Source organism: Pteronotus mesoamericanus, unplaced genomic scaffold (assembly GCF_021234165.1).
Source record: "Pteronotus mesoamericanus isolate MK-2021 breed Mesoamerican mustached bat unplaced genomic scaffold, CSHL_Meso_final scaffold_507, whole genome shotgun sequence".
NCBI classification, from domain to species: domain Eukaryota; kingdom Metazoa; phylum Chordata; class Mammalia; order Chiroptera; family Mormoopidae; genus Pteronotus; species Pteronotus mesoamericanus.
In genome coordinates, this window is record NW_026555319.1 from 12,945,106 (window position 1) to 12,952,505 (window position 7,400).

Below are 7,400 nucleotides of genomic sequence, written 5' to 3' on the forward strand. Positions count from 1 at the left end.
ACTCACTCATCTCCGTAAATTTCTTTTTCTGCTCTGCTTCTCACTGAGCCTCACCCTGATTCCTTTTTAAAGAACTATTGTTTCTGGCAAGGCACGAAAGAGCCTGGAGAACCGGCTGCATGGGTTTACCGAATCCGCGGCCAGTGCTTGTCTGCAGAAAGGCAGGAATTCAAGGTCTGGGGTCCCAAGGGAATTTCTCTCCGCCCATAAAAGACTGAGTGCATGTTCAGCTGTGCTGGGTATCAGCTGGGGCTTGAGTTTCAGTTTCTTGGAGGCCAACTGGATTAGCTTTTGAATCGAGAGATGGTTGCCCCATGGGATCCAATGTCTCCTTCACGCTGGTTATTCCTGTGAGTTTGGGCAGTTCTTAGCCCCATTGTACAGATCAGGAAGTGAGATTTTGAGGCTGAAGGGGCCCAAGGTCATGGAGAGTAACACGAAACTGGCACCAGGTGCCTTGGTGCTGAAGATGCGCACTATTTAGTCTAGTCTAATAAGCAACTTGAACTATGATCATAAATTATGCAACACTGCTTCCCAGGAACAGATAACAAAACCTATTCCCACTCATTACCTTGTTTAATCCATGAATAATCAGGGGGGTGATACAGATCCAGTTTTATGGAGGATGAAATTGAAAACCAAAGAGGTTTACGACTTGCCTGAGGGCACAGAGCTACGAAGTGGGTGATGGGTCCAGGAATTTCTTCTTTTCTTATTCTTCAGTCAGCATGGGTCAGCTCATTTTCTTAGTTCTTTCTATTATCATTCTCTTCCCTTTATTGTTTGAAGCACCCTTGCTCCCTACCTTGGCCTCTGAGTCTCTTCCATCCGGCTGTTGCCACGTTCTATTCATTTATAATCCGGTAAGTAACCTGTTTCTCTGAGTAAATGTGAGCTTTTCTAGCAAATTAATAGAACTCAAGGAAGGAGTCATGGGAACCTCTGATCTATAGCCAGTTGGTCAGAAGTTCACTAAGTCCGCTCTCACCTGTGGTTTCGCCTTCCAAGATTTCAGTTACCCGAGATCAACTGCGGTGTGAAAATATTAAACAGAAAACTCCAGAAATAAACAATTTATAAATTAAATCGAGCGCCCTCCTGAGTCTCGTGATGAAATCTCGCGTGATACAAGGTCGTGCGCTAGTCTCGCCAGATGAAGTCTCTCAGGTTCTGCCCCGCCCCGCCCCGCCCCGCCCCGGAAGTGAGTCATTCCGCTGCCCGTTAGGTAGTGGTCGCGTAATTTGCTGTCTCCGAGCTACTTCAGTGCTGGTGTTCAAGTCACGCTTATTTTACTGAGTAGTGTCTCCAAAGCTCAAGCGTAACGATGCTGGCAACTTGGATATGCCAAAGAGAAGCTGTAAAATGTTTCCTGAAAGTGGAAAGGTATGTATGTAAAGGAAAAAATAATGCAGAAAGGGTTTCATACTATTCATGGTTTCAGACATCCAGGAGGGGTCTTGGAATGAGATACCTGTAGGATACCGCCTCCAGGATAGCAGGCGGGGGAGGGAGGTGGCGGGGAACTCCTGCGCAGGTAGCAGCCTGGGCTTGCAATGGGCATTGTAGCTGGTTGTTTGGACAGAAGCACAGGTAACAGGCTGGATTTGCAGTTGGTGTCTGAAGTGAAGGGCGTTCCTGTGAGACTGAGCCCTTCCCCTGTGGAGGCTGAAGCTCTCTCCATGAGGATAAATCGGAACTGAGTTGCATTCTTGGCCTTACAGCAGGGGTTAGAACTGGGTCCAAGAACCGAAAAGATGGGGACTCAACCTGAGTCACTAGAGGACAGGGCTATAGTGAAAAGACATCACGTTAAAGGACAGTATAATGAAGTCCTGGGTGTATGGAATGTCTAGTACTCACATCACCCTGTTAAGTGCACAGGAAAGAGTGGCGCCCCCATGGGACAGATGCGGGACTTGCAGCCCCAAGAGGTTCCACAACTAGCAGAGCGGGGCCCAAGCTTAGGTGTGAGGCCGCCGGGACTGTTGTGAGCCCACTGAAAGGCAGGGAGCCTGCTGCTTTCGCCCTGGTCGGCCTCCTGCGGAGTGTCATGTCATTTCTGCTGCAGGGAGTGGCCTAGAAAACTCTCAGGGGACAGTAGCTGGCGTTCTGAAGGATCTGGGAGCCGTGAGAAATTTCTCACCTGAGAAATGGACGAAGGCTGTGGATGAGAAAATTGGGGCAGACCCCATAGTTGTCACTGTGGAAACCTTACCTGTTTCACCAGAGAGCAGGCTGGGGCCAGCGTGTGGCCGTCTGGTAAAGCAGCTTTTTGGGATGGAGGGCAAAGTGGCCGACCCCAGGCACTGGGACACGAGGACCCTGGTTCTGCTGCCATCAGGACGTGTGTGGTGGAGCTGTGGCCTTGTCCCTCCAGCACTCTCCCAGGCAGCCCTTCTTCCCTGGGGCAGGGGGTGGGGTTGGGTAGGCGGTGACCACTTAGGGCGTCATTTGAGGAGAGTTGAAGAAAGGGACTATTTATCAATGTAGGCCAGGATGTAATGTGAACATCGGGCTAGGGGTCAGCAGATGACCTCCTGCAGACAACTCTCCACCTGGTTTCACGCGGAAACATGTATTGAGACAGCCACACCCATTCATTTACACATTGTCCGTGGCTGCTTGGAAACGCAAAGTTGAGCTGAGTGCAACCCAGTTCTTAAAAGGTTCACTATCTGGCTGTTTACAGGGGGGAAAAAAAAATTCTGTCGGCCCCTCAGTCAGGAATGGAGCAGGCACTGACTTGCAACTGTTGCTTTCTCTGGGACTGAAAGGGCAGGGGAGGGACCTGTTGCCAGAACAGGAGAGGGTGGCAGGTGGCAGGGCTTCCTGAAGGTGCTTTGGTACAGGCAGGCCGCCAGCCGGTGGCTGCCCAGCAGGGGCAGGGCCGGGAGCAGACGGCCTCTGATCTCTGCTGGTGGGTGATCTCCATTAGCTGAGTCCTCCTAGGAGCTGGCAGGTGGAAGAGGTGGAGGATGAGTCTGAAGGGCAAACAGAAGACACCCAGCTCAGGGGTGGAATCTTCCCTCTCCCAGCATCTTCCTCTTCCCACTGTCCGATCCCTGTGTGTCCGACTTCCAATGTGATGTGTGACATCAGAGATCTGTCTCAGTACTTGGCACGTAGTAGGTTCTCCCTAAATGTCAGTGAGTCATCCTGGGCTGGGGTCTCCAGGACAGCTTCGACCATAGCCCCAAATGCAAATGAAAATAATTCAGAGCAGTTAATGGTGATCAGGCACCTGCTTAGTATGTGGGTGTCTTCCTCCCATTTTACAGCTGAGAAAACTGAGGCTCAGAGAACTTCCCAGGATCCCATAGGGCAATGGTGGTGGCAGGACATGAACTTAGGCCATGATAACATACCGTCCCCTGTATGCGAATGCAGACAACACGGGTAGCATCAGAAATCCCTGCCACAGACTTGATGCCGGCTTCCTGCTCTGTCCCCTAATCTTTAACTCATTTATTCATTCACTCACTCATTCAACAGATATTTATTGAGAAACAAGTGTGTGTTCTAGGCTCTGGGGCTACATAATTGAACAGAACAAATGGAAATTCTTTGGCAGGGGGAGTCAGAAACTCAATGAAAAAAATCACAGTATAGCATGAAGGGCAGTGATTAAATGCTATGGGGAGTCCTGCAGTAGGGTGCGAGGCGGGGGGAGGGCTGTGCTGCAATTTATTTTTATTTTATTCTTAAATAGATTTTAGTTATATTTTTAGAGAGAGGGTAAGGGAGGGAGAAAGTAAGGAAGAGAAATGTTGACGTGTGAGAGAAATACCGATCGGTTACCTCTCATATGTGCCCCTAAACGGGAACCGAACTCGCAACTCAGGCATGCCCTGACCTGGAATCCAACTGGCGACCCACTTTGCAGGAAGTCACCCAACTGAGCCACACGGGTCAGGGCCTGATGCTGCAACTTAGACAGGATAGCAAGAACAGGATCATTGAGAAGATGACTCTGAGCAAAGACCTGAAGGAGGTGAACGTGTGAACCATGCACAAGGAACAGTGTTTGAAGCAGAGGGAACAGTATATGCAAGGGCCTTGAGGTAGAAACCTATGTGGAGGGTTGTATCTAGGAGATAAGTGTCATTGAAGTGTAGGAGCAGTAGGCAGGGGGTCATGGGGGCCCTGGAGGCCTCTATAAAGATTTGGCAATTTGTTCTATGAGACAGGTGAAGTCACTGGAGGGCTGGCCGCTGTGTCAGTACTGGACATTGGGGGGTGACGGGAAAGCCTTGAGGGCACCCATGGGACCACTCAGATCCAGCACGTGTGCATGGAAAATGTTTCAAGCCATTCCTTGGCTTTGGGGTTGCTTTTCCTTTCACCAGCTTCCCTCCCCGTTTAGGGGAGACTCAAGACTTTCTACTATGAATTTCTGAGCATCTGGGGCCTCCTGATGGGCTCCCAACAGCAGCTGATGAGGCAGGTGTGAGTTTCAGGCCTGGAAGAGAGTGTGGTGGTAAGAACACTTGCTTAAATTAAGGCTTGACAAATCTCCCCACGACGAGTGGCTCCTGGCCCTGGGTCAGTGGGGCTGGCCCGGAGCCTTTAAGGGACCGGACCGGGAGCGAAGGACCCACACTGAACTGAGCTCCCTTTTGCTGCCATCCGTGTCCTCTGGGCATAACCAGCGATCCCGGCTGAGGACAGTCCCAACTGACAGCCAGGATTCCCCTTGGAGCCTGGAAGCTGAGGGCGATTCTTTGGGAAGCAGCCACTGACCAGGCTGGGCCTGGGCTGGATGGGAAAGGGGGCAGCGGCCAGGGCAGCCGCCTCACGTCAGGCCTATTCATAACCTGGGCTCCGCTCCCCCCGGCGTGTAGCAGAGCGGATTCTGGCTGCGTGTCCCTCAGGGGCATCTCCAGCATCTCCCAAGGGGATGAGTGGGGAGGGGTCTGCTGGCTCCCTCCTCTCCGCCAGCCCTCTCCGCAGAGATCTGGCTTCTGCCGGTCATCTGCCTCTCCCGTGCCTTGGCAAGCTGGAGAGCCCACATGGCGGGGGCTTTTCTTCAAGCCACAGACATGGCTGTCTGCACCTGGACGCGTTTCCAGGGTCTCCTCGTGGGTCCGTGACCTCATCAGAACTGCAATGCCCCTTCTTGGATCTTTGTATCTTGAGATTCTCTCCACGCCAGACCCTGTAGGAGTGCTGAGGTCTCAGCCAGTGTTGTCCTGGTAAATATTTAACAGCCAGCTCCTTGAATAGAAACCCCAATCTGCAGTGTTTGCCAATTTCTGTGGCTAGACACACTCCCCAGGCTGATTACAAGCTAATAATGACACTGCCCAATGCGGGGCTGGAAGAGGTGCTCACGGTGAGCTCTCATGAGATGAGAACTGGCTTCAGCGCTGCCCTGGGGCCCCCCCCAGGGCCATCTCACCAGCTTCTGGGATGTGTCGCTGCCCCTGAGTGACGAGAGAACACCTTGAACGCTGCTCAAGGCATCTTATGCATAAAAAGCGGTAACTCATAGGCCATCAAGCCTTCAAAAACTCTTAGATGATGGTTGCTCTGACACCTGGGGACGTGGTGGCTTCTTCCAGGAGGGGTCAATAAGAGACTGTCCTCGGAGCTACAAGAAGAAAGAGACTCGTTCCCAAGATTTTGGTGTATTTCCTTCCACGCTTCATTTTCTATGAGGAGTGTACTTTATTTGCCCATTTTGGATCGTTTTCGTGTGTGCCATATTGCTCTGTGCATTTCTTCACTTTACAAGCAGCCACAAGCTCCCTCCCGTGTTACTGCAAATGCTTCCTACGGCCTCACACACGGCAGGATGGACGGGAAATAGTGCAGCCACTTTGGAAAACCGCTTGGTCGTTTTTCAGCAAGTCAAACATAAAGTCACCGTACAACCCAGCAATGGGACTTACTCCGAGGAATCTGACCGAGAGAAATGGAAACAGATGGGCGCATAAAGATTTCCATGAGTGTTCATAGCAGCATTATTCACAGAGGCCCCACATTGGAAACAACCCAAATGTCCATCAGACGGGTGAATGGATAGCTGGAGATGAGGCCCATTCCTACAATGGAGAGCTATTTAGCAAGCAGAAGGGCCTGAAGCGCTGATACATAGAACAGTGTGGATGAGCTTCAAAACATTATGCAAAGTGAAAGAGGCCAGATGCACTTTCTGCTTCCATTTATATCAAATGTCCAGAAAAGGCAAACTATGGCCATAGAAAGAAGGCGAGTGGTTGTCCAGGGTTGAGGGTGGGACAGCGGGAGGCCTCACATGGGCCCGAAGGGACTTCGGGGGTAACGGGGTTGTGGGACGGTTGCCAAAATCTGTAAATTCAATTCTAAAATTCTGTACATTTATCAAAAATCATCAAATTGTATGCTTTTAAGGGGTGAATGGTATGGCTGGCAGAGAAATTTTACTTCACTATAGCTGTTTTAAAATGTTTCCTAAATGCCGTTTTCAAGGAATCCATAATATTCCTTCAAGTTAGAGGGGCTTTAATTTATTTTACATTCTCTAGTTATTGGACACGGGTGGTGGTGTTTCTTTTTCTTTTTCTTTTTCTTTTTGGTGCTACAATCAGCACAGCGGTGAAATTTTCTGTTTTAGGTTTACTTCCTCAAACTTGTTTTCCGAGGAGGGCTTTTGAGGCCAAAAGTTATGACCCTTTGATAAGGCTCTCCATATGATGCTAAATAAGTTAAATTGTCTCCCCAAAGTGCTGGGTCAACAATGACGCTGGTTTCCTGCCCTTCCCTAATTTGCACGGTCACACTGGAGCCAACTGCTTCCTCACCGAAGGGCGGGGCGCTGTTTCACTGCTTTCGAAGTTGGCTGACTGGAAGGGCAGTAACTAGAACGGGGGATACTGGCGGGTCAAGGGGGCGGGTAAGGGTCTGTGTATTTTTTGAATCGGGATATAATTTACACAGAGTGAAACATTCAATCAGTTGTACAGGCTGATGAATATTTACCTGTGTAGATACACCTGTGCAGCCATCATCCAGGGCAAGATACAGGACATCACCCCAGGGACTTCCCTTATCCCCGTCCCAGCCCAGAGCTATGAGCTCTTCTCACCTCCATCACCACAGATTGGATTTGCCTGTTCTTGGACTTCTAAATAAAATAGTATTTCAAATTAAATTCAATTTGATTGAAATTTATTTTAACAATTTAAATGAGAATGACTAACCATATTTTAAATTTTATTTAATTAAAACTTTTAATCTTTTAATTAAAATTATTTTAAATTTAACTCAATCAGGGTGCCAGTTATGCGGGTATGTTCTTTATATGAGAGCTACTGAGCTACACTCTTGTGGTTATATACTTTGCAGATTGTATATTTCAGTAAAAAGTAACAGCGTGGGGTCGAGAGGGAAAGGATTTCAGGGCACTGTCCACTTCA